Raw genomic sequence first — 20,056 nt, 5'->3', positions numbered from 1 at the left:
TAGTCGAATGGTAAATATCTGGTCGATAGTTGATCCGTTCTGATAATCCGTTCTGATAATCTCCAATAATTTCATCTGCGTATGGAGTCAATCTTGCTAATATAATGTTTAAGAGGATTTATTGGATGTTGACAGAAGAGAAATGTCTCGATAACTATTAAATCTGTTTTGTTGCTTTTCTTCTGAACTGGAACAATGATTTATTCTCTTCAATCTTGTGGTAATTCCTCTTTGTTCCAGATAATGAGAATGAGTTTGTGTACTGTATCTTGCTCTACAATTTTTCCCCTCCAGCTAAAATTAAGTCAACTAGAATTTCGTCTACACCCGGAGATGTGTGTTTATTTTATTTTATTTTTTTAAATAGCGATTTCTATTTCTATCTGGTTAGGTTCTACGGTTATGATGCATGCATTTCACTTTCTCCACGCGCATTAGTTTTTGGCTATGTGTTTAAGAAATCGTCAAAGAAATCTTTCCATCTATTTAACTCCTTCAGTGTGGGTGGCGAGTTAACTCGTATCTTCAAAACGCACCTACTGTGCGGATGGCGTATATATACGCTTTCATTTTGCTTTGGCTATTTTGTATTGCGTATGGCGAATATACTTGCCCATAGTATGAGTAATGTTATCCCGACAATATTTAGCGTGTTTGCGCTCAGCTGGTTTCAATTGTTGCTTAATTAAAAGAAGAAGAGGAAAAAGAAAGAAATTAAAATAGAGTTTGGGCTTCGTCAAATACAGTTTTCATTCTTTGTTTTGTTTGAGAGCAGACAGCACAGTAATGGATTCAAAACGATATTTCAACGATGCTGACATCGAGGAAGAGTTATTAATTAGTGATACTGATGTAAGCAATTTTGAAACAGATTTAGAATCAACATCCAAAATTCTCACCAAAAAAAAAAAACTACTTTTTACAGCGGTTCGCATCTGAAAATTACGCACTGAAGGGGTTAAGATGCTATCTGTATCAGTGAGAACTGTTCCTTTAGGTTTCTTTAATATATAAGCACGAAGTTGATAGCCTTTCTTAAGTTCGTTAATGCATTCATACATGTCCCGAATGTTTTTGTTTTCACTATTATCTTCAAGTTAATTAATTTTAACTTTCAAAAGTCGCGTTTCTTTGTTCTAAAAGTTTTAGAAGTTTTGGAATTCATTGCCAGAATGAAATTCTATGTAGTTATTTCGTTCGGATTTTGTAGCCAACGCAGTTTCTTCTGTTTTCTCTTCTCTGCTACTTTAGTACATTTCTGGTTGAACTATGGTTTGTTCCTACGTATTTCTGCGTACTCCAATATTTCTTTTGCTGAAATTTTAATGTTATCTCTAATTTTAACCAAGTATCGTGAACACTAGTGCACTCTGAACCTTCTAAAACCGAGAATCTTTTCGACACTTTAATCTGGCTCCCTCTCACCTGACTCTCCTCTATTTAAAAAAAAAATTAAACCGCTTCGTTTTCAGATATTGAATATTTCCTTTATTCAACGATAGTCTCTCTCTTACTATCACAATCAACTCCTCTGAACAACCGAACATCAGTTGTGCTAGACTGTTCTTTTCTGGCTACTAAAACATGATCAGTTTGAATATGTGTTTTTCCATCTGATGAAGTCCAAGTATATTTATGAATGTCGCGATGTTGGAATTTTGTAATCTTCACAATAAGGTTTCTGAATATTGTACAGTTCACGAGTCTAACGCCATTGTCACAACCTTCCTTATGCAAACATTTATTCCGTATAATCGGTTTGAAAATACCCTCTGGTCCTACCTTCGCATTGAAACCGCCTAACAGAATCTTCATATGGTATTGCAGGAGATGATCAAATACCCATTCTATTCTTTCGTAAAAACTGTATTTTTTAAATCGCCATCCTTATTTTCTGTTGGGGCATGTGCATTTAAAATAATATTACACAACCGACCCTTAAGAGAAGTAAAAGAAAATATAACATTAACAAATCCAACCTACGTAATTTTTGATATTTCGTATTCGTTTGTGAACGGAAAGCCCAGTTTCTAGTTGGTAATGTTTAATTTGTTCCCCGTAAAAGAACGTAAAATTTCCCGACTTGACTCCTCCATTTCCTTCTCATCTAACTTCCTGATATCCCACTAGGTCCAACTTCTATTTCTAAACTCATTTTTTTTTACAAATTTTAACGCGCCTGCCCTATAGAGATTTCTTACATTTCATGTTCCAAATCTTATGTCGATTTTACTTTGCGGAATTCGTGCCAAGTTATCAGTTCTGATCCGAGGATTCTGCAAACTTATCTCAACAATTTTTTTTTTTTTTTTACAGGATGAGGTTGTTAGTCTCACACCAAATTCTCAAGCTGAAATATCACCCCTTGTCTGTCCGCGACTGCTTACTCAGTATATTCGCAGCTAACTTCTATATCCCAGAGGCCTTCTCCTCGAGCCACAACCTGAGGACGCGCAGTGCCGTGGTGACAGGAAGACCACATTTTACGGAAATTAATATAGCTATACCTTAGAAACACAATAGGTACTGATCATCCGAACACTGCTTTAAAACAGACAGGAACAATGAATATGCTCGCGTATTAAGACTGTGAAAGTTTCGATGCCGTAAAAATCGTAAATTAGAGACTAGTATCAGTGTAGTATTACATAAATTTATCGTACGTTTGACTATCCGAACTATTCTTGATGTATCACATTGTTTCGTTTTATAGCTATGTAACTTTATAATATTTTTGTAAGTGATTACACTCTTTACCTGTTCTCTGCCAATAACAACTGTATGAATTTATAATACAAAACTGAAATACAGAAGAATAAAATTTTAAAAAAATAATATGATATGTAAAGGGCGCCTTGTATTCTTCACAGGTTCTGCACTACCAGTCAGTATTTGAATTTATTAAACAAAGCTGGTATACAGGATAACTAAAACCACTTATCTATAATGTGATGTTTCTTAGGGCGCCTTATGTAAAGGGCGCACTGGACCTTTCACGGGTTCTTCGCCAACAGTAACTGTGAATATTTATTGTACAGAACTGTACTATACAGAAGAGTAAATAAAATCGTTCATCTTTGATTCGTGTCCCGGTGGGCCAGCACGGGCCTGCCAGTAGGTCGTATTGAAAACACCTCTTTCCTCAAACAATTTGAAAACAAATTTGTGACCTATTTTGCAACAGCTTGGTACATAGTTGGAAAACAACACAGTATGGTAACTATATTTTGGCTTTTACAGAATATGCAATAATTCAGTGAACAAACTCCGGGAGGTGGTTTCATATATCAAATGAAGAAAGAAAGTTCTGGTAAATATAAATCGAAAAAATGCAAAATATCACGATTTAATAAAATGTCCTGCATTGCTTGAAAACTTTGTGAACTTTCAAGCGATTCAAGTACTTACACAGGAATTAGTATGTATATATCTAAATATTCACGTTCTATAATCCTCCGTTACCGGCGAAACGAGTTACATAAAGGAAGTTAGGGTGCGGGGATACTCTTTTAAGTACTCCAGTATTATTCTATGCGCTTTTAAGGACATAATTCTCGAAATTTTGTTCCTGCAGGATATATTTAAAACCTTCTTGTTGTTGAACACTTTGAGAAAAAAGTTATATATTTGCAGGAATAGTTGAGAAACCTTGGATATAATTGGAAAACTTTGTTTTAGCCTAACGAAAAGATCATACAAAGAGTTTACAGACGGTAACGCACTTGGCTGCTTCAATCGAAATAGATACACTTTTCCAGACAAGACAGCTCTTCCACGACAATTTTTCCAGAGGAGACAGCACCGAAGCTGGAAATAAGATGAAAATGAAAAATAAGGACAAATGGCACCATACTTCTCTATTTTACAAATATATTTCTTCCTATTTACGCTTCTTAGTTTTATTATCTGACGATTGTTTCTCTAGTTATTCTCTTAAAGTGTAGTTTGTATAAACTTATTAGGATCACCTTTCGTAGTACAATTCAACGCCCAGTTATGGGTTGTTGATAACTTCATGTCGGAAAAGCAGGTTAAATTAATTAAGGCATATTTAAATGAATCTCAAAGTAATCTCAGCGCAGGAATACTTTTCTACGAGCTTTCACGTTGAGAATGGCCTGAACCAAGGAGTTCCGTTGTCACCATTATTATTCAACTTTGTTTTGGATTACACTATAAGGGAAATCAAAGATAGTAACCAGAACCTAGAACTGAATGGTGTTTACCTGGATATGAGGATGCAAATCTAACAGGTCATAAGACGAGAAAAACAGAAAGAAATGAAGAAATAAATGCTTGGAGGACGTTGATTTAGGAGTAAACGCAGAGAGAACTAAATACATGAAAATTCTCCAGGGTCGTAATATTGCAAACACAATCAATACATCAAAATATCAAATAATGTTTTCGGCAAAGTGGATACCTTCAAATATCTAGAATAAATTTTAACTAACTAACTAACTCTGTGGCCTATGGAACCCGGAGGTTCAGTGCCGCATTCACAAAAGCTCTCCACTGACTTATATCTTTAGCTAATTGCATCCAGTTTCTACTTTGTATTCCTATCTCTGCGAGATCCATCTTAATATTGTCCTCCCATCTGCGCCTAGGTCTTCCTAATGGTCGTTTTCCTATGGGTCTACCAGTCAAGACTTTGAAAGCGTTTCTACTTTCTTCCATTCTAGCTACATGACCTGCCCACCTAAGCCTCCTAGACTTGACGACCCTAACAATGTTGGGTAAACCGTATAAACTATGTAGTTCCTCGTTATGAAGCTTCCGCCATTCCCCATTCTCGTTCCTCTTGGGTCCGAATATTCTTCTCAGGATACTGTTCTCAAATACTTTCAGTCTATGTTCTTCCCTCAGAGTAAGCGACCATGTTTCGCAACCATACAGAACAACAGGCATGATTATAGTTTTATATATTTTAAGCTTCAAATTCATCGACAGAATTCGCGATGACAAGAGATTTTGAACCGAGTAGTAACACGAATTCCCTGCTTTTAGTCGACATTTAATTTCTTCGTGAATATGATTTTCGTCTGTTAATATTGATCCTAAATATTTGAAAGTATCCACTTTATCAAAAGCATTATTTAATATTTTAACGCCTCCACAATTTGCCGTATTACGGTCCCGAGGCACTTCCATGTATTTAGTTTTCTCTGCATTTACTTCTAAACCCATGTCCCTGCAAGCGTTTAATAAGATCTCTGCATTTATTTCTACTGTTCTCCTATCATCCCCTATTAAATTTACATCATCAGCATATACCATAACCTGGTGAATGCCGTTCAACTCTAGGCCCTGGTTGCTATCTTTGATTTTCCTTATGGCGTATTCCAGCACAAAGTTAAATAATAATGGCGACAACGCATCTCCTTGTTTCAGGCCATTTTCGACGTGGAAGCTCCTCGATAAAAATTTTCCTACCCGGACCTTACTTTGGGATTCACTTAAACATATCTTAATTAATCTAATTAGCTTTCTCGGTATTCCAAGTTCTGTAAAAACGTTGTATAATGTTTCTCTCCTAACCGAGTCGTAAGCCTCTCTAAAATCAATAAATAGTTGATGTACCGGGGTATTGTATTCCCACTTCTTTTCGAGTATTTGGCGAATGGTAAATATTTGGTCGATAGTTGATCGATTTCGTCTAAATCCGCACTGATAATCTCCAATAATTTCATCTGCGTATGGAGTCAATCTTGCTAACAGAATATTTGAAAGGATTTTATAGGATGTTGACAGAAGAAAAATGCCTCGATAATTATTACAGTCAGTTTTGTCGCCTTTCTTGTGAATTGGAACAATGATTGATTCTTTCCACTCTTGTGGCAATTCTTCCTTCTTCCAGATAAGGAGAATGAGTTTGTGTATCTTGTTACACAATTTTTCGCCTCCAGCTAAAATTAACTCAGCCGGAATTTCATCTACACCCGGAGATTTGTGTTTCTTCAATTTCTTTATAGCGGCTTCCACTTCTATTCGATTGGGTTCTAGAATATACGGTTCTGCGGTGTGTATCTCCTTTTCTCCACGCACATTAGTTTTTCGCTGCGTGTTCAGCAAATCGTCAAAGAAATCTTTCCATCTATTTAAGAGGCTATCCGTATCGGTGAGAACTGTTCCGTCAGATTTCTTTAATACATAAGCACGAGGTTGATAGCCTTTCTTAAATTCGCTGATCCCCTTATACATGTCCCGAATATTTTTATTTTTACTATTATCTTCAAGTTCCTTAATTTTAGCTTTCAAAAAATCCCGTTTCTTTGTTCTAAAAGTTTTGGAAGTTTCCCGCCTGATATCTGCGAAATTTTGTGTAGTTGTTTCATTCGAATTTTGTAGCCACCGTAATTTTGCCTGTTTTCTCTTCTCTGCTAGTTTAATGCATTCTTAGTCGAACCATGGTTTGTTCCTACGTATTTCCGCGTGTCCCAATTTTTCTATTGCTGAACTTTTAATACTATCTCTAATTTCAATCCAAGTATCCTCAACACTAGTGCACTCCGAGTCTTCTAAAACCGCGAATCTATTCGAAACTTCAATCTGGTATTCCTCCCTTACCTGGCTCTCTTCTAATTTCTTTAAATTAAACCTCTCCGTTTTCGGACATTGAATATTACCTTTATTCAACGATAATCTCTCCCGTATTATCGCTACTACCAGGTAGTGATCAGTGTCACAATCAGCCCCTCTAAACGACCGGACGTCAATTATGCTAGATTGTCTTCTTCTATCTACTAAAACGTGATCAATTTGATTATGTGTTTTTCCGTCTGGTGATGTCCAAGTGTATTTATGAACGTCGCGATGTGGGAATTTTGTACTCTTCACGATTAGGTTTTTGGATGTTGCAAAGTTCACGAGTCTAACACCGTTGTCTTTACTTTCCTTATGCAAACTTTCGTTCCCTATAATCGGTTTGAAAATATCCTCTCGTCCTACCTTCGCATTGAAATCCCCTAATAGAATCTTCATATGGTATCGCGGGAGTTGGTCAAATATTCGTTCCACTTCTTCGTAAAAACTATCTTTTATATCGTCACCCTTATCTTCAGTTGGAGCATGTACATTTAAAACAATAATATCACACCACCGTCCCTTAAGAGTAATAAAAGAAAGTCTGTCAGTAACAAATTCAACCCGTTTAATTGCTGGTAATATTCGTTTGTGAACGAAAACCCCTGTTCCTAACTGGTGATTTTTATTTCCTTCCCCGTAAAAGAACGTAAAATTTCCGGAATTCTCAGATCCATTTCCTTCCCACCTAACTTACTGAACTCCTACTAAGTCCATCCTGTATTTCTCTAACTCACTCGTTACAGATTTTAACGCGCCTGCCCTATAAAGACTTCTAATATTCCATGTTCCAAATCTCATGTCCATTTTCTTTTGCTGATGTCGTGCCAAGTTATCAGTCCTTGTCCGAGGCTTCTGTGAATGTTTCTGAACAAGTACTTTTTTTACAGGATGAGGGTGTTAGCCTTACCCAAACCCCCAAGCTGGAGGACCACTCCTAGTCGTCTGTCCGCGACTGCTTATTCAGTATATTCGCAGCTAACCTCTATATCTAGAGGCCTTCTCCTCGATCCGCAACCTGAGGACGCGCCATGCCGTGGTGACAGGAACCCACATTACACGGCTAGAATCAATATTAACACCCCAAAATCATATTAACGTAGAAATTAAATATTAATTGAAAGCAGGGAATTTATGTTATTATACAGTTCTAAATCTTTTGCTTTCGTGACTTTTGTCGAGAATTTGAAACTTAAAATGTACAAAACGGTAACTACACATTTCTTGTTGTATAGTTACGAAACATGGACGCTTACTCAGAAGCAAGAATTTAGACTCAAAGTATTTGAGGAATGAGAAAAAAATCCGCGAACCTTCTTACCCAAGAGGAAAGAGAATAAGGAATGATGGAAACTTCAAAACAAGTAACTGCATAATTTTTACCCTTACCGAACATTATTAGGGTCATATAGTCTAGGAGGTTGAGGTACGCAGATCATGTAGCCAGAATGGAAGAAAGTAGGAACGCTTTTAAATATTAAACTGGAAATGCAGTCAGAAAAAGGCTTATATGAAGACGGCAGAACTAAAGTTTCTTCTAACATCGATCCTAAATTTATATTGTTTACAGTTTCTTTTGTAGACAGACTTTTATTGCTAGGAGACTTTCTGATATCGGTTGAAGTCCAGTCGATGCAGTTAAAACTTTAAGGCACTTTTTGAGAAATCATGGCACTTTTTGAGTTATCTTAAGAATCTTAAATCTTTTGTGCGAACTTCGTACCACGAATGACCACTTTCCCATACTTCTCATCAGAGCCCTGCAAACCCAGGCCCGAAGACGGCCCGGCCCGACCTGAATGGATCTGAATTCTGTGCCCGGCTCGAACCGGCCCGGCCCGAATCTCGAGCCGGGCTCTAACCGGGCCGGGCACATTTCGGGCCGAGCCGGGCCGAAACGGGCCGGGCACAAATCGGGCCGAAACGGGCCGAGCACAAATCGAGCCCGGCCCGATTCGGCCCGAACACTGTGAAAGACGGATCGGAAACTAATGTTGGCAGCCTGTGTTAATCGTAATGTGTTTGGCATGGGCGGCGATTAGGGGGGGCAAAGGGGGGCAGTTGCCCCCGCACTTTTTTTAAGTAACCAATTAATGTATATAGTTTCATTTGGAAATGTAACGATTTTGTATGTGTTACTGATTAATAGGAAAAAAATGCTGCCATATAATATTTGCTGTTGCGTGAATACGTATTGGTTGTCTTCCCGTGGAGTAAAGAAAGCTACAGTAGTGCGTTTTAATCGCCACAGAAAATAACCCCAAAAAATAACCTATTGGAGCACAATTTCAGCATACTTTCATTTCTTCTTACAAGGGCTCGATATGTTAGTGAGCCGCTTTGAAGCTAATCGAAAGAACATTATGCAAAAAAAGTAGGGCCTATTTCACAAGTTATTCTTTAATTGCACAAAAATTGACAGTTCCTAAAATGTCTTTTCTTCTTTCTAAAGTAAGGAATATCGATTAAAAAGAGCGTGATAAGAAACAACTTCTACCTTTTCCATTGTTTTGTAGTGTAATATACGAGTGAAGTGTTGTGTTTAAGGATGTACGAGTGTATATACAATAAAATTTAGTAAATTGAACATAATTCTAGGTTTTAAGTTTATTTTGTATAACTGAAGTGTGGATTGTAAGTATTGTTGTGTTTTGATGAGTTCCAAGAAAGTGAAATCTGCACCTAATGGCAACGAACATATTTCAAGAAGTAGCAAAAGCAAATATTTCTTTAAATGTCGTAGCATATGCTTGTAGTATTTAATGTCTTTCAGTTTCTAAGAGTAATAACATACATTTAATAGCATGTGTGGAATTAAATATTAAGTTTTTTATTAAGCCTCAGTTTCAATATAAGTTTTGCAAAACAAGCATTATTATTCATTACTATGATTAATACTATCCTTTCTATTTATTTGTTTTGCAAATTTATTAAATAATCTGATCACACAATTTTCCAGACAGAATTTTAAGATGTTCATGAGCAAGGAGTCAAATCTCTTCTTACACTTTCGTTGTTTAAGAGTACAAAGGGCTAGTATCTACTTGGCGTTGTTCTTCTCAATTTACTTAACCCTTTTGTGATCCTGGCTTTTTGGGCTATTTTTTAGACTTTCAGTCAAGCAGCTACTGTATCGTCACTATTTATCCTAGGATCATGGTTCATACCTCATTCTCTTCAGAATAGAGCTGGCTTTCAAATGGTACCACTTGCATGCTCATACCATATACCAGAAGCGGGAAAAAATGTCAAAGTAAAAATTTCGGAGGTAATTTTTTTTTCTCAAACTTTGGCCCCCCCTGGACCCCCCCCCTGTGTGATCGTAGCCATCTAAAAAATCTGATAAATAGTACTTGGTATACTGAATGTGTGTGCAAAATTTCAAGTTTCTATCTTGAATAGTAAGGGCGAGAGAATTTGTACCAAAATTCCCTCAATGCCCCAAATTACCATAAAACACTATGATCTCAGGGAAAAAAATTCCTGAGACATCCCTAATTACCCTAGGACTATAACACTAGTTAACAAAGGTTTTGTTACATAAAAGGAAATACCTGTTCTTAAAGGAACTTTTTGCACTGAATTCGAATATGCACTCGGTTTTTCTCCATCACGTAGGATTTTCCCGTAACAAAGGGATTTTCGGAAAAATCCCTTAAAAATTTCCCTTTTCGTTTATTTTACACCCCAAGATCTTGTCGCCTTGCATATACTAACATAGAAATTATACCTAAGTATACTTTGATTCATATTTAACAAACCCTCCAAGTTTCGTAATAATCGCTTTGTTCTTTCTAGAGAAATAAACATGTTTGTATGTATACTGTGTGTACTGTTTATTGCACCTTATAGTAATGCTTTCAGATCTCTTAAGTTGAGGTAAAACGTTTTGCTTTATTACCACAAACACATATATAAAACATAATACAATATAATTTACAAGTGTGACAAGTTACAATAAACAATAATGCAAATGTACCAAAAGGTCATGAAAAGACAATCAAAACTATCACAATATATGAAACTTCCATTGGGTTACAAAAACGTACACTACTTCCTTCTTTTGTAAGAAATGTTGCATTCTCTAACAAGACCCCAACAATAGTCCCCCATCATTGAAGGATCCCATCGTCCCTGGTACCTTTTCTCCATTGCCATTATATCTTGGTGGAATCTTTCCCCCTGTTCGTCGCTGAGAGCACCTAGGTTAGCAGGTAAGAAGCTGAGGTGGGAGTGCAAAAAGTGGATTTTTAAAGACATCCTACAACCCAACTCTTTGTATTTCTGTATCATGTCCTGTACGATTTCTGTATAACTCTCAGCTTTGTTGTTGCCCAGAAAGTTGCGCACAACACACTTAAATGCTGTCCAGGCAGCTAGCTCAGCACTGTTTAACTTGCTGTCAAAGCTATCATCAAGCATTAATTTTCTAATTTAAGGACCAATAAACACTCCCGCTGAAATCTTAGCATCACTCAGGTTAGGGAACTTATCTCGCAAATACTTGAAACCTTCACCAGATGTGTCCATGGCTTTGACAAAGTTTTTCATAAGTCCTATCTTGATATGAAGTGGCGGTAGTAATATCTTATTAGGATCTACCAAAGGAGCGTATTTGACGTTGCATTCTCCAGGTATGTAATTCACTCTAGGTTCCCATTCCTTCACTTCATAATGTTTGTCATCAGCTCGGCTATCCCATAAACATAAAAAACATTGGTACTTCGTGTAACCGCACTGCAGTCCTTAAAATACCAACTACCTTGAGACCACAACATATTTGCCAACAATGGTCCTTGTAATTTATAAGATTTAGCAAAGATGACATGGTGTCATAGGATTCCTTAATCTTCACTGAGTGCGCAAGGGGTATAGAAGGTTTTTTTTATTTCCATTATGTAAAAGGACAGCTTTAAGGCTGACCTTTGACGCGTCGATAAATAACCTCCATTCTTCTGGAACGTAAGGAATTCCTAGCTCCGCCATCAACCCATTTATATCCGTACATACGCACACATTATCTTGCATTGAGAAATAGCTTGAAAATTGAACATGCTTTTTCCTGTACACTGATATGTTCGTTTCTGCATCCAATAAGTTCCACTGCTGGAGCCTTGATCCCAGAAGTTCCGCCTCTTGTTTTGTCAGGTGCAAATCACGGACTAGGTCATTAAGTTCACATTGCCGGATGAAATGTGGCTCGCGAACACAGTCAGGGATGAACGTTGGATCCTTGGATGTACATGTTGATGTCGATGGTTCATCAAGGTCATGATCATCATCAGAGTCTTTTGGCCATATCTCTTCCCAGTTGGTAGGGGGCTCGGGAAGTGGAAGTTCCCGTGCGGAATAGGTCTAATTGTGGATTTAACGTTGGGATAACTTATTGTGTATTTGCTTTTTTTAGAATGTCCCTTAACTACTGTGAGACAAAAATAACAATCATCCAGATGGTTGGTGGGTTCTCTCCACACCATTGGTACAGCAAATTTCATGAACCTCCGTTTCCCTTTGGCCCATGCAAGTAAAGTGACGTAGCACGACGCACAAATTATGTTGGGTGCCCAAGTTTTGTCCTGATCTCCCACACGACATCCGAAATATATATAATATGCTAGTTTCACCGATGGCGTAATGGATCTACACTGTCCTTTAACTACCAACTGGCCACACACATAACGAAAACTATTTGGTGAGTTAACACACGAACGCCGTCCTCTTGACGCCATTGTACTGATCACAAACTAAACTTAGGTCTTAGTTGGGTATAATGCCGTTAAGATCAAACATGAAAGCACTCTTAGCAGCAAAGACAACTTTGAAAGTGAAGTAGTGTTAAACCACACGTCAATATAAAAATGTACAAAACTCCCTCACCAGGTGTCAAGAACACAAGAAAGAAAGAAATGCGCGGGGGAGGGGGGAAACGATACCGGGAGGGGGGAAAGTGTGTTGTTGACTATTGTAAATATTCATTTTTATGTCTGTGTTTGTAGTAATAAAGCAAATCGTTTTTACCCCAACTCAGGAGATCTGAAAGCATTACTATCAGGTGCAATAAACAGTGCACAGAGTATACATACAAATATATTTATTTCTCTAGAAAGAACAAAGCGATTTTTACGAAACTTTTAGGGTTTATTAAATATAAATCAAGGTATACTTAGGTATAATTTCTATGTTACTATATGTAAGGGGACAGGAGCTAGGGGAATAAAATATCTGAAAAAGGGAAATTTTTGAGGGAATTTCCCGAAAATCCCTCTGTTACGGGAAAACTGTACGTGATGGAGAGAAACCGAGTGCATATTCGAATTTAGCGCAAAAAGTTCCTTTAAGATCAGGTGATTTTTCTCATGTAACAAACAAAAAGTTTAAATTTGTTAACTAGTGTAATTCGCCAATCATTCTCTTCAGAATAGAACTGTCTTTCAGGCGGTACCATTCACATGTCTCCATCATGTATCTAAGGCGGGAAATTCCTGAAAAAAGGGATTTTTGGGGGCAAAATTTCCCTTTTTTCAATTTTTGCCCCTCTGGACCCCCTGTTTTTACGCAGAAATCGGAAAAAAACTTCTGGTAAATACTACTCGGTAGACTGAATGTTTGTGCAAAATTTCAATCTTCTACGTGAAAAAATAGGCCCACCAGAAAAAATTTCCCTACCATGCCCCACTTTTACCCTATACAGAAGTATATTTGGATAAAAATTCACTGAGACGGACCTAATTACCATAGAATAATAATTCGACCGTCGTTCTCTTCAGAATGGAACTGCCTTTCAAACGGTATAACTCACGTGGTCCTATCATGTATGTAAGGCGGGAAAAGTACGAAAAACGGGATTTTGGGGGTAAAAATTCCCTTTTTTTTACCCCTTTGCCCCTCTGGTTCCCCCCTGTTTTAGCACTGACATCGGAACAAAAAATCTGGTAAATACTACTCGGTGGACTGAATGTTTGTGCAAAATTTCAATCTTCTACGTAGAAAAATAAGCCCGCCAAAAAATATTGAACATAGGCTTAGAAAATGAGAAAATAAATTTTTGACTTATGACGTCATCACCTCCTATGTCTGGACGCAGGACGGTCTGAAACCATACGTAATGTCTTCTACAAGGCCTCTGGACTTGGAAAACAAAAAAAAAAAACCGGACGAAAAAGCTCAAATAGAAGAGAAATAACGCAATATACCATGAAAAACGCGTATGGTACAAATTGTACCATAGGATCCCCAAAGGGTTAATAAACTATTATATACGATATACGGTATTTTAACTGAAAATATAGTATCCTATTAGTTATACAACCTTTCGTCAAACAAAATGTTAGAAACAACCAGGAAAACTAACATTTATATACAAATATTCAGATCATGTCTTGCCCCCTCACTTTTAACGTCCAACCGCCGCCACTGGTGTTTGGGAAATTAACTCTTTATTCAAGACTGTAAAGTACTGTACTTCTACTACTCTTATTACTACTACTACTGCTACTGCTATTATTATTATTATTATTATTATTATTATTATTATTATTATTATTATTATTATTATTATTATTATTATTATTACTACTACTACTTCTACTACTACAACTGCTACGAGCGTCAGAGTTGACATGTCTGGTGATACATACTTTACAATCTAAGTACAGAAAAAATCGAAGAAATACTAGTTATTATGGCCAGTCTGCGTAGTCTGGCCAGTAGAATGCATTCACATCTGGTGCTAGAGGTCATCGGATCGATCCCTCCTCGTGTTATGTGAGCTTTGTTGTGGACAAAAATCGTGAGCGTGGGAGTTTTTGGATTAGACCGTTTTCGTCCACTGTCTTCATTCCACTAATTCATCCATCATCATTCATACGTCTTGAGCCGTAATTGCCTAAAGAACATATGAGAAAGTCAAGTCCTTGACCTACTAATTAGAATTTGTTCCGCTACATTAGACCACGGAGGCCGAAACCATGAACTGGCGTGTTCATAAGATTAGCGCAATTTGTAGTAATGTTCAATTAGCACGGCAGATTCCAAATCATATTACATGTTCCTGTATTCTTTATAATTCGATGCTACAATAATAATAACAAAAAACAATGATCAAATAAATCACCCAGACCCCAGGATCGATGAAGTGTTCCTGGAAGTGTGCGGTGCGTAACAAGTAAATAACAGAGCTATATGACGGAATGCGAGGCAGTAAATCAAAACAAAATCCACACATATCATTGTTGATCAAAAAATACCTCAAAAGTCCCCTGAATGAAAAATGTATAGATATCAGCTATCAAAAATGCCTCTTAACATCACATATAATAGAAGGGATAGTTGATATTAAGAAAATGAAAATATAAGGTTTCCTAAGAAACCAATAGTGTAAAATGAACATCGCTTTAGTGTATGTCCTTGTACGCATCGAATAGCACGGAAACAGATTCAACAGTTTCAGGCTTTAGAGCATTTCTCCATTCCTGAGTACTAAAATCTCTTTCAGTAGACGCACTAGAAGCAGGGATGACGAGATACTGACGCGTTAATTTACACAATTTTGGTAATGTTTGTTCTTGTTGCTTCCACCACTGCAGTATATCTAGTTCTCTTACACATGATGACATGTTTTCACCAGAGACTGAATGTCTATCTTCCCAATCAATTAGTTTATTCTTCTTGGTAGGTGGTTCCAAGTTATGCCAACTAGCCTAAAGGAGACGATGGTGAGAAATAAATGAAATAGTGGAGTAAATAAAGTGGAAGGAAACAGGAGAACGCCGCGAACCCCCCACACGGTGTTTCTCCACCACAAAGTTCACTTGGCGAGAGCTCGGATCAAACCAGGGACCCCATACACCAGAGGTGAACGCTCAACCGCTGAGCCACCGTTCCAGGAACACCTAATCGACCCTGGCGATTTGGTGATTTATTTGATCATTATATTTTGTTATATTTGTAGCATCATACTATAAACAATACATGAACATGTAACACCATTCGATATTTGCCTTGCTAATTGAACATTACTACAAATTGCACTGATCTTATGAGCACGCCAGTTTATGGTTTTGCCCACCGTGGTCCAATGGTAGCGTACCAAATTCTAGTTACTAGGTCAAGTACTTGACTTTACCATACGTTCTTTAGGTAACTACGGCCCAGGCTGAATGGAATGGATGATGGGATGAATTGGTGGAAAGAAAACAGTGGGAGGAAGCGGGACCACCCCAGAAACTCCCATGCACACGATGTTTGTCCACAACAAAGCTCACATAGCATGAGCAGGGATTGATCCGACGACCTCTAGCACCAGATGTGAGTGTTTTTTTTCTATTGAGCCACTATTCTCCCTCGTAGATCAAGCATCGGTTCACATTCTACGCAGACCGGCCATAATAACTAGCATTTCTCAATTTTATTCTGTACTTAGAAGGTAAATTCGGTACCATCAGACATGTCAACTCTGACGCGAAGTCGTAGCACTTGTAGTAGTATTAGCAGTGGTCGTAGTAGTAATAGTAGAAGTAGTAATAGTAGTAGTAGAAGTAGTAATAATAATAGTATTACCAGTACATCACAGTCTTGAATAAAGAGTCAGTTTCCCAAACACATTACGATTAACATAGGCTGACAGTAAGACCGTACAAACACGGCAAAAATAGAGGTAGTGGAGAACATTAAAAAAACAAATAGGCTGACAACATTAGTTTCCGAACCGTCTTTCAGACTATCGGGCCGAGCCGGGCCGGCCTGGCCCGGCCCGGTTCGGCCCGATATGTGCTCGGCCCGGTTCGGCCCGATTCGGCCCGAAATGTGCCCGGCCCGGTCCAGTTTGATATTATTTGAAGTGGCTCGGGCCGGGCCGGGCCGGGCACCGGGCCGAATCGGGCGCGCCCGGCCCGTGCAGGGCTCTGCCTCTCATAATGGAAAATCGACTTTTCACGCCTACCGTAGTAAGTAATACCTATTAATATAAATAGTCAAAATAAAGAGACAGGCTGGAAGTCGAAACAAAACTTACAACTTTTGCCTATTTATCCACGAGGAGTGATGAAATGTAATGCAATGAAGGGTAATGACATATGAAACAAATTGCTGTTGTCATCCACAGGTACATTTCCGAAATTAAACCACTTTCATACGGTACTTTTCTGTGGTTCAATCTCAGCCAATTCCACCTAATAACTCAATTTCACCAATATGAGGGTAAGTCAATAAGTATATATAATGATTTTTATTATTTATTACCACAAGAGTTCAATGTTTTTACTCATATCTTATTTCGACATAGTCTTCCTACTTTTTAATGAACCTAGTCCATCGTTGGACAAGCTTTCCGGGTTTAATCCCCTTTGGTAGAACACAAAACTTTAGTTTCGCAATCATTCACCTTTATTAATTATCTATCACATTAAACTAAAATTCCTTTCCATTTAAACAATAACTAAGGTCTCATTTATTCTCAACAGTGAAAAGGAATATTAAATACAAATCAATCTATCATCCAATTTCTATTCTTTTTTATATAGAAAAGTGTCAATTGAATTACGTTGATTAGGTAGACTAGATATTGATAATTAATTTCAGGTTAACCCTTGCTTTTTGTGTAGAATAATAAGCAGATATCGTGATTTGTATTCATTTGGTACTCTATCCTAACTATTCGTTTACAAATAACAAAATAGTATCACTAGTTTTGTATTACACTGCTAGATTAGCAACTCAAACACAAAATCTCGCTATTCTTCACTGATATTTATTTTTAAAATGTAACTAGATAAAAATAATAAAAATTATGAAAATTATGTAGTTCTCTTTCAATTTGGTATCACTACCAATGTGGTTAAAAATAGACCCAACCTTCGTTTTTCTTATCCCATGTGTAGAAAATATATAAATTAAATAGTATTACTACTTTCTTTGCCACAGAAATAAAAGATATCTAAAATACATCTGAAATCCATATTAAGTAATCACGATTGAAATCACGATAAGCTACAAGATAGACCCTACCGTAATTCGAAGATTAAAGTTTTGCAAGAAATGTTAGAGTGTAAAGAAATGTTAACATTTAAAATACATTTCCTCCCATTTCCTTCATTCACCATTATCATTTATTTCAACATCACCTCCCCCCCCTTAGCCGTGGTACGTATCAAAACAGTTACTTGTCTTTAAGTATGTGGTTAGTTTTTATCGTACCCATTTTTGTGATCAGCTGAAACATCGTTCAGGAAAATTCATGTACTTAAGGATAAACTTAATGCTAACTCCAATTAGTATATCTTTTTCCTTATCATTCAGTAGCCTATTTATTTCATTTGGGTACGGTACATTGTTTGATTTTAGTTAATACACCTCAAATGATTAAAATTACTAATTATAACAGTTAATATTCAATTCTAAGCTGCATTGTATCAAACATTACTTTTACAATTTCACGAATAGGCACTTGTTCTGGTAAAACAATATGTAATTTCCTAAACACGATACTACATTAATAACCACAAAATTCCGACAAGAAAAATTTTATAGTTTTAATTCAACGCTGTGTTCTTTGGGACTCATCTGCAGCTATCGCTTCGAAAGTATAATAAAACAGAGGAAAGAACGTGCATCAATGAACTATCTTAATACCGAAACGTGTCCAGTAAAATTGCACGCACGGCAGACGGTAGTTAGAACGATGTTTCTCCTCGGAAAGATAAATAGAGTGAAGCGGCAAATGTAATTTTTATAACATCCGCTGGGAAAGATTAAGAGATCATTTGTGAACACATAAAAACGCTAAACTGTTCTTTAAATATAAAGAGTAGTCTCGTGTTTTATCAGGTTCATTAGAGCTCCATCTTATGAGCAAGGTTGAAAAATATGCTTCCATTGGTATAAAGAACACATATAACATTACACGAGGGAAGCAATTAAATAGAGTTTATTTCGAATGATACGGTATTTTGTGAATTCAAAAGCTTAGTTCGTATCTCTGGTCTCATGTTTTTCAAGTAACCTCTTAACGGGTAAGGGATTTTTCATAGCAAAGAATGACATTTTTCATTTCTATTATGTAAGCATTGCTTTTACACTTCCAAACCATGCTATGCGTTAGTACCGAAAGTCTTATAAAAAACGGCTATGACCGTCTGTCAGTCTGTCAGTGTATACCCGAGCCAAAATGGTAAGAAAGATCGAGAGGTTCTTTTGTATTCAACTCAGCGTCCCAAGAATATAGTGTACAGAGAATAAGAAACGTATGTGTCGACGTATAAACGTCGGTTACAGGCGTAAACCCTGTAGTTTTTGGACTTAACATACGACTGTATGTAATATCATGTAGCAAAGATATAACTGGAAACGTATGTTCTTTACGTACTTTCCGTATAATTGTTCCGAATAAACGTACTTTCCGCATGAAAGAAAGAATTGTATAAAGACATGAGGACCTCACATAGAGATAGACGTATACTCATGTCCAAAATTATTGTCTCATGTCTACAAATATGCTGTTGTAGGAATATAATTTGATGACTTATTCGCCCGATATTTCTTATAACGTTAGTACGTGAATAATCGGCAAAGACATGTATGTCGCAAATTTCATCCCAAAAGAGCAATAAACAAGAACAATAAAACGAAAATAGTTTCATTGCCCATTTAGCAACATTTTATTTTACTCATTATAATTTTCGTATTTATAATTCTTTTCCTACGAAATTTATCACAAATATACATTTCTCAATTATACACATAGTATCAGTATTAAAAGTACCCTGTAAAATCATTATCAAATATTCTTACAAGAAGACAGTTATAGATATGGGACAACAATTTTGGACATAAGTGTACATGATATATTGCTGAAGCATGTAACATACGTATACTTATAATATACGAAAGACTGCTAGATGTCAGACATCCCACAGCGGCATGATGTAACATTTAAGCGAGAAAAAGGAAGTACGTATGCAGCATACGGATAACCTATGCTCCGTACAGATTTCTGTTCTAAACCTAAAAATTCCGTATATTTCCGGATATATATATATATATATATATATATATATATATATATATATATATATATAATCTACCCTGAATGAGGTTTTCCTGGGTTTTCCTCATTCACACCAGGCAGATGCCGGGGTGGTACCTAACTTATAGGTCCCAGGCCGCTTCCTTCCTTCCCCAATCTTTTATTTCTACCCTTTCCCCGGATTGTGTGCTCGCCGAGGGACGTCATCCCTCAAATCGTGAAGGGGTAAATGGCCTTAGATGCCGAAAGTCCAGAAATCCAAATCCTAAATCCCTAAATAATCTACCGCTATCCAGATAACGGATTTTTTCTCAGTGAGGCTCCATCTTATCCAGTAAACCTCTATTCAAGTCGGAAGTGGCAGAAATAAAGATCTTTCTGTACAACAATAGTGTCTATTTTTGTAAGCACTTTCTAAGTATCGTTTATATTTACGGGCAAAAGTGCTAT

This window comes from Thermobia domestica, chromosome 5 (genome assembly GCF_964235325.1).
Source record: "Thermobia domestica chromosome 5, izTheDome1.hap1.1, whole genome shotgun sequence".
Taxonomy (NCBI): domain Eukaryota; kingdom Metazoa; phylum Arthropoda; class Insecta; order Zygentoma; family Lepismatidae; genus Thermobia; species Thermobia domestica.
Note: the sequence above shows the minus strand (reverse complement) of the source record.